The sequence below is a fragment of the Lonchura striata genome, chromosome 6, assembly GCF_046129695.1.
Source record: "Lonchura striata isolate bLonStr1 chromosome 6, bLonStr1.mat, whole genome shotgun sequence".
NCBI classification, from domain to species: domain Eukaryota; kingdom Metazoa; phylum Chordata; class Aves; order Passeriformes; family Estrildidae; genus Lonchura; species Lonchura striata.
Genome location: NC_134608.1, coordinates 21,723,908 through 21,735,624, shown reverse-complemented (window position 1 = coordinate 21,735,624; position 11,717 = coordinate 21,723,908). Strand labels below are relative to the sequence as shown.

Below are 11,717 nucleotides of genomic sequence, written 5' to 3'. Positions count from 1 at the left end.
TACATATTTTGCCTTCCTTACTCTCTGCTTCACAGCTGCTGCATTAAATCTATCTGTGGACACTTAAAAGATGCTATGGAAATGTATTGCTTGCCTTCAGCAATAGCAGTGGTTGGCCAGCACATTGCTCCCCTAGCCCATCAGCCCCAGCACTGTGGTACTTGTGTTTGCTGGACTGTTCCTTCTGAGTGTAAGGAGGTGAACACATGTTCAGTATTAATCTTCATTTCAATGAAGTTGTTTTAGTTCATGCTTTATTGCAGCGCTTTGTAATAATGCATCTGTAATGGCAGCCCTTGGGGCAGCAGTCGCATGTGGCAGGCTGAGTGCCTGAACTGCTCCTGAGAATGACTCCAATCATACAGAATGAGGCACTCCCCGGTGCACCATCTGAATTTATAATACCAATTTATATAGTGCCCTTAAGCAAGGTTTGTATTTGCTCTGGGACATAGGGGCCAGGCTATAGAAGGGGAACTGCTCTCCATTTTTTTTTGCTGTCCCTTTTTTTGAATATATGCATTTGTCTAGCTTTTCAACTTTCCTGTCTTAAAGCCTAGACTAAGCCCGCAAAATACAAGAATATGCCTTAAGAGGTGAGTGATGAGTGCAGAACTTGTAACTGGGCAACACATGCCTGCTGCCAGCCTCACAGCATTGGTCAAACCTTTCACCAGGGGTGGCAGGGAGACAAGGAGGGCACAGCCCTGTAAGCAGTGCAGGCCAGAGTCCTGTCTGCTAGTTCATTATAGACCTCCTTTTGTGCCTGGGAGCCAGTGTTGGCTTAACCTCCTTTGAGAAAAGAGATGATGAGACCCACGGTGGTGAGGGTTGGATTTTCCTAGATAGGTACTCAGCAGGATTTTCAGAAAGTGCTTAAGTAGCATGAATACCTAATGCCTATTAATTTTGAAAAAGAGGCATTAAAGGTCAAAAGCAATGCTTTAGGCTTGCCCTGGAGATATGCCACGCCTATCACCAAGCAGAAGCTAAAAGGCTTTTGTCAAAAATAGTGTTTGCCAAGTGAGAAGAATGTATATTTTGCTCTTTTTGGCTCCTTTAAGAATTTTGAAATGACAAAATTCCCAGTCCCCACTGTTTTATAGCAGCAGGAAGAGAATTTCCCCCCCTTGCCCCAGTTTTATTGGAGTCCTATTTGGGGTGTCTCATCTCACCTTAAATCTTGACGTTATAGATTCATGCCAAAAAAAGACATTTATTGGCAACTGATTGTGAATGAGAAGTACTTCCCCCTACAGATATAATGATATTTGAAGGCATTCTGTTTGTCTGCCATGTCAGCAGAGAAAATAACAGCTGTTCCATTTTTATCATGTTTATCCAAAATAGTGCATAAGGTTTTAAAATGAGATAACTGAACTGTTAGAAAGACACTGGTTGCAGCAGTTGTTCCTTATCCTGAGAACTTCCCAACTGATCAGTTATTTATAACATAATGCTTGCAAACACCTTTCAGAGCTCATGGGATAAAAGAAATTTTGCGGGGGAATCTACACTTAACTCACACATGTGATGGGTCCTGCAGTCAGTCTGAGGGGTCTGCTTTTTGACAGAAAGAGTGGGCAGTCTCTTTTGTGGTGCCCCAGTGCTGTTATTCTGCACTGATATCTTTATTCCACCTGCTCCTGTTGGCCGGGAAAGGTTTCTGTCTTGTATGGTTAAGTGGCCAGTTACAGGTAAGTATTTGACATGAGACTGCTAGGGGTTGGTTCTAAAGTCCGTGATGCCAGACACAAATTCCCAAAATGTCTGTGTTTCCAACATTGTTTGGAGTGTTAACTAGTTGATATAGCAGGAAATGTCCCTGTCTAGTACCAATGATCTTGAGCAATCAAGGTGTGTGTACTTCAGGGTTGCTGAAGGAGTCAAAGGCAAAAGGGAAATAATATTTAATCTTCCTTGAGGAGCTGCTGAAGTTCATCAAGGAGTAGCTCCTGTGAATGCATTAGATTAGCATTTTGTTAAAGAGAGATTTATATTTCACTCATGTTAAATCCAGCTGTTCTGATTGCATGTCTCTCCAGCTCTTCCTCTTTTTGTTCTCATCAATTCCTATTCTTACCCAACCCTGTTGATGGACATGCAGGTATGACATATTTGTTGCCAAATACCATGCCAAACTGTGATGTCATTGGTTAATTTTCATGGCTCCATCTGAGGATTCAGAAACAAGGAGAGGAGGCAGAGTTCAAGTGGAAGAGGTAGTAAGCAATAAAGTCCCACTGAGTCTTACTGCAGGTGAGAGGTTGGATGACATCATAGAAAATGGAGTGACCCCATGGAGTTATAAACAAGGAAGGATGGAGTTCAAAACTGGTGGAAATACTTGTTGGAAGGCTGTGCTTTAGCTCTGAACCTGCTGCCCATAGGAAGTGATTCTCTTCCTTTTGGCCTGCACTGAGTCAGGGTCACAGTGGGCTTGATGGCAATGGGAGATGGCAATGGATGTCATTCTGTCTTAGGATGAGATGTAGGTATATGTCTAATATGAGGTAGGGGAGGTCACAAAGCCAATGTGAAAACCATTAAATTTTGTATTGCTGGCTTCAAGAATGCACAGCTTTTATTTTATTCTCCCTTGCAGAACTGAGTGTGCACCTACATCTGTCTCATCTGTTTTTGTTTATGCTTATGTGTAAATACATGCATACAATGCATCCTCTTACAATTATGCTTTTAAAGATGGTGGAAAACAGTGTATGAAACTTGGAGAAGGGCTTGCATAATTTCTTTCCCCAAATTAGTTGATGCAATGAAATATACTTTTTTCCCTACATGATTTGCCTTGAATTTGCACATACACCACTTATTTAATCTCTCTCAGGCACTGTTCCCACAAGGAATCCTTTCACCTGAATGGGTTCACCCTTACATTCTTGGCTACACACATCAAGGTTTTTTGTTCATTCATACACTTCTACATGCTCAAAATTGTGTCTGGATAGTTTCTGTCCCCTCTACACTTACTTAAACAAAACGATGCTCAGAAAATTACTTCTGTATATAGTGTATATACACAAACTGACAATTACATAAAAATCTTTTGCATCACTTCCCTAAATTCCTTCCATGTCAAAATATGACAAATGTGTACAGTTTCTATTAAATGCAACTGAACATGCTTGGAGGAGGAAAAAGTCTGTGAATCAAGATGTAAATGACAATGTCCTGCAAGTGGTCAGAATAACTGTGGATGTTGAACCTCCAGCTGGAGTTAAAAATGGTGTTCATAGAAGATCTTAGAACTAATCCTCTGAAATGATGGTAAAGGGAGTTCTGACCAAGCACTGTCATGATTACTTTCCCCCATCTCTGTTATTTCTTATTATTGTAATGTGTTTTGCTCTCTCAAGTAGAATAAGGTCACCAGTGAGATAAGATCAGCTTTGTTTGGCACAACCCAAGCAGATCTGATCACAATTTGGACTGCAGCTTGTAAATTCACCTTGGGTATTAACTTCTGGGCAAAAAGACACTGAAAATGCTAACATGGCCAAAAAAAAAAAAAAAAAAAAAAAAAAAAAAAAAAAAAAAAAAAAAGCCAGACATAAATTGCATTCTTGCCCTGATGCACAGATTTTTCTACCACTGTTTCAATGGCAAATTCCTCTTGAGCCTCATTTCCATTAGAGTGTACCATACAAATGCTTAATTTCAAGGATTTGGTGAATGCCATTTAGAGAATCTAAGGAAGAATACCAGGAGATGATACTCTATGTGTTATGTGTCAGTATTACAGTGCAGCCCCCTTTCCTATCCCCTGCTGTCATACTCAGGGCATTAGTTTAGAATGAATCTTCTAGATCTTGTGGTGCAGCATTTGGACATCCTGGCATGATGGATGATGCCTCTAACTTCTGTCTCAAGTCTTTTCTAGGCTCTGATCCCTCTCTCTCATCATTCCTGCTCAACAGGAAAGAGGGGATGCAGGAATTGCTGATAACAGCATGGTCATTTTCTATGGCATCAGGGAGATGGGAACCTCCTGTGAGCCAGCTCACTCCTCTAGCAAGACATAAGCAAAAGCTGTGAGTGGTGCCTACTACAGCTGCTGCCCCTGAAATAGCAAGCCCAGATCTCAGAGCACAATAAATACCTTGAATTTATTGAAATTGCACTGACTGAATTGCCCCAGTTTATGACAGCATTTTTTCTTTTAGTTATAAAAAGCCCATTGGCTTGGCAAAATGTTTTGGAAATTTATTCTAAAGGGAACAAGCAAAAGAAGATGAATGGCATTTCTATGAACATGTGCTCGTGCCTTTACCTCTTCTCTCTGGTGGTGTTGGGAGACAATTGTCAGGTGCCTAGGTCTATAAATCTGTCATTGCTAATTTTTAGGGCCCTTTGGAAAGGAAATTGGCTATTTTCTTAATGAAGACACTGAAAAAGTCTGATGTATCTAATTATCTTCTAGATGGGGACAAAACACTTTATCCAGACAGAGCATGTCATATGTTCTGAAAAGTCTCACCACAATGCCAGTGACATAGACTGGGGAGATGAGTAGTACTGGAGAGTTCTAGTACAAACCTCACTGTAGGAATCATGGTTTTTTTTCATCTCCATACAACTTACTTGCAAACTGCAGGGCTAGAGTGAGAGATGAGAAGGAAAGAAAGAATTAGAAGAATTAATCAGAAAAATCCACTCTCCTGTTGAGCAATTATTGCATTGCTTGGTGGACAAAGAACTCATTTTGCACTGCTTTCCTCTTGTCTCTGTTTTGCTTCACACCCCAGAAAAGATGTATCTTGCAACTTCAGCAAAACTTTCCTTCTCTTCTAATATTTTCTCACTATTCTGTGCCTATTTATAAAATGATGTCTGCTATTTTGGTGCCTGACTGTAACAATTTTTCAGAAGTAGAGATCTGTGTGTCCAAGTTAGGCATTTTTTCCAAAGTAGTTGTTATCCTCCTTGGTTCTATGTTGCACTCTGAAGTTCCTCAGTTAGATGAAGTCTTCTATCCCTTTTCCTAATTTTAGACATTTCATATATGGGTGTCTTGGACTTTTTCCAGATGAAAGGATAGGATGAAAACTAGCTTATTTTCCCCAAATCTTTTTGGACTTGGTTTACCCTTAGTGATGAAGCTGGTTAAAATTTGCTAGTTTGTTTTTTCTCACAAAGGAAATTCTGTTTTCTGTCTGCTAAACCAAAGTTAAATTTGGAATTGGAAGTGGACACAGTGCTGTTGTCATTGATTTTACATGGAATACACTCTGTTGATAGGCAGCCAGATCAGAATATGATGCAAGTATTTGTGTGCATGGTCTTAGAAGATCTTGGACAGGGAAGGGGTAGAGGTGGTGCAGTTTCAGAAGACTATCTCAACAAATCATTACTTTGATAAATCGCAAGCTACAAAAAGCTAGATTGCCAGAACTACCAGCAAGTAAAGAAATGTATGAGAAGCCAGATTTTGTCAGATGCACTTTTAAACTAGTTAACTACTGAAGTAAATGAAGTAATACCTGATTTTGTTCAGTCATTGAGACCAGGATCTAATCCGACACCCTAAGGAGGGATTGATAGTTCTTACGGCTGTAATGTTGTCCATATAAAACAGGTTAAAGCCAATCAACAATAACCTGCCTTTGCACAAACGTATGAAGGGATAAAATCTTGCTCTTGGGATAATGATTTTGGGTTAGGAAGATGCGTTTTTGCTGGACCATTGTCACCTTGTTGAAATAGATCTCTGTCATATTCTCTGTGCATGTATACGAATTTGTTAGGGTGTGTGAAGGACTGTGTTTTCCAGAGAAACTTCCCAAGGGGCTCCTAATACTACTTGTAACTATTATTTAGTGTTTCTGTGTGGCTATTATCCACTTCAGACGCAGCTGCAATTTGATAGTAGGAAGGTGATCAATACATACTGTATAAAACAATAATTATTTATTATTTATTGAGTACTGTGGGTAGGCTGCCTGCTATGCAAAATGTAGAAAAAGACAAAAACCTTTGGGTACGTGATCAGAGAGGGAAGGAAAGACAAATAGCTTTGTAATCTGTCCCTAAGGCAAATGCATTCCTAAGTCTGGTGTTGCAGTATGAGCACCATACACAAATTTTACAAGATTATATAGTCTAGAGAGATGGACCAGAAAGTTTGATTCTTCTCTTTTGGGTTTGTGGTGCATAATGTTCCTGTGTACTAGTCTTCTTTGAGGTGGACTTTTAGCATGATGGCATATTAAAATACTTTATGTACATGTTCCCCAGAGTACATTTGCTGTTGTAAGTACTAATGGTGATAAAATGATAAATAACGATATCTAGGATGTACACTCTAAATGGTTGAAATATTGACTCCAACATAATCAGTGGTGTCTATCGGTTGCTGTTGTCTCTACTTTTAGAAGCGAGTAAATGAGTGGATAAAAAGTTTGAGATGCTTTCACACGGAAACTTAGTGTCTTGTTTAAATGAAATAGGCAGTATATAAATTGACTTGAAATATGCAATAGGTTTGGTTCAAACTCTGAGCTAGAAGGGAAAATTCTTTGTGAACTTTAAGGGTTTTGGGGTACTCATGAAAGCGATTGTCTGAGGAAGACGCTTCCTCTGCTCTGACGGCTGGTCCCTGGTAGCAAACTGAAGGAAAAATAAGTCGCATCTGCCCGGCTTCGCCTTGCTGGGACCGGAGGGGCAAAACCCCGCCTTGCTGTGCCGGCCCGGTGAAGGAGCGCTCGAGGAACAAGAGGCTGACGGGCCGAGGGCAGCCGAACAGCCGCCGAAGCTCTTTGCTGGGAAGAGGCGGCGGAAGCGTGGGAGGCGAAGCCCGGCGGAGCGCTGCCGCCCGTGCCGGGGCCGTGCCCGCTGCCGGGGCCGGGCGGACCGTGCCGGGGCCGGGGCGCGGACCCGCGGTCTCTTTAAAAGCCGGGGCCGGTGGGGCGGGCGCGGCGGCAGCAGGGGGCGGCGGCGGCGGCGTGCGCGGGGCTCGGGCTGCTCCGGCACCGCGGCGCGCTCAGCCCTGCGCAGCTCCGCCCGCGGCCGCCCGCGGCTCTCCCGGCACGGCTCGGCTCGGCACGGGCAGCCCAGCCCAGCTTCTCCGGGACCCCCGCAGCCTCCGCGGCTGGGGCCACGCTGGAGCCCCCTGCCCCGCAGCGCAGGCGAGCCGCGAGTTGGCGCGGCGGCCGGCGCCCGCCCGGCTGCGGAGGTGAGAGGGGCGGCGGGCGGGGGGCGGCTCGGCTCGGCACGGCTCGGCACGGATCGGAGGGAGCTGCCCGCCCGGCGAGTGCTGGGCGCTGCCGCTCCGGAGCTCCGCGGGTGGGTTTCTCCTCACCCTTCGCACGGCAACTATTTCGGATCGTTTTATCCCTCTCCCCGTTCCTTGCTGCCCCGGCAGGGCTGGGCGCTGCCCGCCCGGGCGGAGTGGGCGCGCACCGACCCTCGGGACACTCCGGCTCCTTTGGTCAGACTTTTTGGGAGATCGCAGGTCCCGCGGCGGGGCATTTTGCAATGGAAAATTGATGTGGGGGGGGGCTTTCGAAAAAGAAGACACTACGTTGAGTTACGGCAGGGAGACCCTTAGAGTGAGCCGGCTTTTTGAGTAAAGCTCAAGGATTTTTTTTTTTTTTTTTAATACTAACGAGAAAAGAAGACAGGCTGAAAAGGAAAGTTTTTTTCTTTAATATTTTTTGCCTCTTCCAAGTCTTCGGATCTATTACCGTAGCGTCTTTCTTCCCCGCCTTCCATTTGTTTGTATTAATGATTTAGTAGCCGTCTTGCCTGAAAACTTCCACCGTGAGTGACTGCTGTGGGTTTTCAGGCAGTCAGTGACCTTAAAGGTTGGTTCAGTGCTTTTTTCGTGCAAAATCTATGTGAAATAACGGTTTTATAGTTTTTTTCTTTTTTTTTTTTCTAAGAAAAAAATTACACCTGCTTTATAATTTAAAAGAAAACACCTTTGAGTCAGGCAGTGATGTAATTCTCCTACCTAAGGGCACCGACTCTGGTGCTTTGCAGGTGACTTGTCTTTTGCTTACTCTTAAATTTATTTAAATGGTAATTTGATGTGGCTACGAAATAGCATATTTAACAGTGCTGTTTTAAGAATGTATTTTGTTAAAATTTAACACTTTCAATTTTTTTTCTTCCTGATTTCTGCCCCTCCTCCCTCAAAAGAAAACAATAAAAAAGATTAGGCATGAGATCAGCGGCAGAAAAACCAAAGGATTGGGGAGGCAGAACCGGGGCTAAAAACATTGAATCGTTTATAAAAAACACACTTTCAGCTTTTTGCTTTTCCAAGCTCTTGTTCCACCTTTCTGTGGTCAAACTGTTCAACGCTTCGTTGTAAATAGTTTTAAGAAATTATTTTTGTTTTTTCTAAATATTATTTGTCCTCCTGTATTTTTACTACCCGTAATTGTTCTGAGATAAGCACACAGCCCTCCTAAAAAGGTGATTATTGAAATGACCGCTCAGCAATATCTCCTTATTGCAAATTTTGAGGGGCTATTTTTTGAGGGGGCCAACTCTTAACTAGACTGGTGAAAAGTCTAAGAGAAACGTTAGTAGGTGGGGGAAAATTTGATCACAAAAGGTTTTGTTTGCCGTGATGATCCGGTCAGTTATTAATTGTAGCGTTAACCAGAAAGGTCTTACGTCTGTCCCTGGTTTCATTTGAAATGGTCATCGGTGTTACGTTTAGCAAGTTTATATAAGGGTTAGTAGTATTTTGGGGGGAGGAGGTTGCAGAGATTATTGCTCGTGGGTTTGTGATTGAACACACTTTATCAGCTGAATGAACTGGATTATTGTATAGACATAATTTTCCATTTCTCTATCAGTTTCACTTCAGTGTTCAGCACTTTCTTAAACCTTTATCTCTCGCTAACAAAGTGTCTGGTTTTTGGGAGTAGGGAGGTGCGGCTGGGGACACTGGAAGTTTGGGGATAATGTGAGCAACAGGACTGTATTTATTTATTAAAAAAAATCCAACCCCCAAAGTTGGGAGGTGAAGATTCTCTTTCTGGAGCATTCGGGCACCTTCTGCTGGGGGTATGTCTCTAGGCTTTTAATTATTTATTTCACTTTTGTCCTTTCAAAAATTAAGTAGAGCGAAACCAAAATGAAACAAAGTAAAATTAGAGTAAGCATTGAAAAATAAATAAATAAAGCAAGGGAGCGGCTGGATGCCCAATACTTGATTTCATCAACCTGCTGGTGATGGCTTCTCGATAGAAGTGATATCTGCCGATATCACCCCTGTTCCATGGCTGTAGCCTGGCCTCATTTTACGCTGCATTTCCACTGAACATGTTGACGTGGTGCTGCTTATATAAGGGGAAGAACAAATTCAAGCAGATTAGTGCTTGGGATTTTGAGATCGGCTACCCAGATCGCGCTGTGGGTTTTTTCCTTTCCTTGGGGGAGCCGATGGGGGAAGGCTGGAGAAAGACGGGAGGGGATGAAATCAGAATATGTGGTTGGGAGAAGATGGGGGTGATGCGGGGAGCAGCTTATTCGCATAATGTCTGCGCTGCGTCCCTTTTTCTTTTCTTTTTATAAAACCCATTATCTCTAAAAACACATTATTCTTCAGCTGGGTCTAAAAAAAAAAATAGTGGGAGGGGTTATCATAGCGAGGGGGTTTGGTATGGGAGTCATTAGACCCACTGCTGCAAAACCAAGATACAGAAATCCATCTGCACCAACATTTCGGAGGGAGGGAGGGCATAGAGAGGGGGGAAGGGATGGATTGTCTATCTTGGATTAGCGAAGTGGAGCTTTGTATTCTTCATTTTCCTCCCCATTTTCTGCCATTTTCCCCCATCCCCCCGATCCGCACACCCGCTTTCCTCATCCCAGCCCCCACTCCCCCGAAGGTTTCTCATCCCTTGACGAGAAAATTCTGTGTTACATCCTGATGGCTCTGCGGCTTTTTTTTAGTGCATCACAACAGTGGCACGATGACCTTTACTTCATGCCACACAGATTTGGGCTCCCAATAGGACTGTGACCGCAGCTTGGGTACACGCGTACACCCATAGTCATGTACCTTGGGTAGTCGGTGATTTAATTTCAATTTTTGCGTGTGCATCTTTGTGTGTCTGTGTGGTTGGTAAACACTGGCAGAGGGTAAGGAACGCAGTAATTGCCAAAGGCACGTCCATCCATTTCGCCAGCCCCTCTTGCCGTTCTCTTTTCCTGGACATTGTGTCACACATCATGAGATTTTGTGCTGGGGAGGGGTGTGCCCTGTGTGGATAGCAGGGGCCTGGGGGTTGGAGGGAGTGTATGTGTACTGGGGAGGGAGAAATTGTGTGGGGGGAAATGGACCTGACAATGCTAATAACATTATTTTGGTCAAATGAACGTCTGGTGATAATGATGCAGTGTAACCATCCGTGAAATACATGCTTGCGACACACTGGAATAAAGGTTACTCCAGGGAGCTCCGTCACAGCCAGGCATGCTCGAGGGAGTGTGCTGTCCCCTTGATAGGGGAAACAAAATTCATGAGCGTCCCAGGTCCCCTCCCTTTCCAATGCCTCCTTGCATGTCTGAGCTAGAGGGCATTGCGATCGAGAGAGGGGGTGGGCTGCATTGGAACCAGGACAAAACAAAGAATTCCTGCCTCGTCCTCCCATGCCATCTTCTCTTGCCCTCTTTGAGCTTATCCGTACTGTTGATCCAGACAATACAGGAATATCGCCATTTCCATGCAGTCCCTGCTGGAGTCTGGAGGGTGGTGAATTGAGAGGCGGAGAAAAGCTCCTTGTGCTTCTGTTGTAGGATGTGCAGGAGAGCCATGGCTTTTCAGGTCTGCGTGGAGCAGGGAAAAGGCTGGGGTGAGGAAGCAAAGGGAATTAAGAGTCTCTCCCTCCATCCATTGTTCCCTTCCTTTGCTCCCCCAGCTAGAACACACTGTAGGACTTGACAAGCCTCAGTGAGTGGCTGTGGTGACTGGCACATGGGGATGAGGGAGCTGAGACAATGAGAGGAAAGCTTTTCCTGCATTTCAGGATGTTCAGGACCCTCTCCAAGGCTCACAGAACTGCTCAGCACCCTCCTTTTCTGGGTGTGAAGGACTTCCGTCTTTGGTTGTGGGCTGCTCACACCCAGGCAGAGGGGGAGCTGTGGCAGGAAGGTGCTCCTGTGGTTCTGCCAGCTGCTGCTGCACATTTCCTCTGTGTGGCTGTGCCTGCTCTGAGGTCTACATGTTTCTGGATCTTTCTACTTCACGAAACAATAGCAAAAGTTGAATAAATAGATCTGACCAGAGCTACTTTGGTGTTCGCCTTTTGCTTTTCTCCTTTCTCTGACCTTGAGGTGCAGTGGTAATCTACAGGCAGGAGGACGGGAGCAGGAGTGTCTCCAGTGCCCCACATGGTTGCTCTAGGTGATGCCTGGAAAGATTCCTCTGCTCCCCTGGTTTGTGCTCACCAGAGCCAATCTTGCTTCAGCTGCTCAGCTTCACCTTCTGAAGTAGTTACCTTCTGATCTCTCCCTGCTGTCCTTCTTACCTCAGTTACTTTGGAAGTGGTTGTTATGCTGCAGCTCCTGTGCTTGTAGGAATCTTACCATCATACAGTATCCTCAGCTGAAAGTCCAACTCCTGGCCCTGCATGAAACACCCCAAGAATCACACCATATGCCTGAGGGTATTGTCCAAATACTTCTTGAACTCTGTCAGGCTTGGTGCTGTGACCATTTCCCTGGGGAGGATCCTCTTCCAT

At 44.4% G+C, this 11,717-nt stretch overlaps 1 protein-coding gene across 7 annotated transcripts in view; it reads left to right on the top strand.

Annotated features, from left to right (window-relative positions):
• The first annotated feature begins 7,064 nt into the window (after positions 1-7,064).
• The window catches only part of NRXN3 (neurexin 3), a 963,379-nt gene continuing 958,726 nt past the window's right edge, over positions 7,065-11,717 (top strand). For 5 of the 7 annotated variants that reach the window (XM_077784015.1, XM_021542843.3, XM_021542858.3 and 2 more), the window contains exon 1: positions 7,066-7,189. The gene's annotated coding sequence lies outside the window, so the exon portion shown is untranslated. Of the gene's footprint in view, positions 7,190-11,717 lie in introns of all 7 variants that reach the window. The other 2 variants (XM_021542850.3, XM_021542849.3) reach the window with 1 other exon arrangement.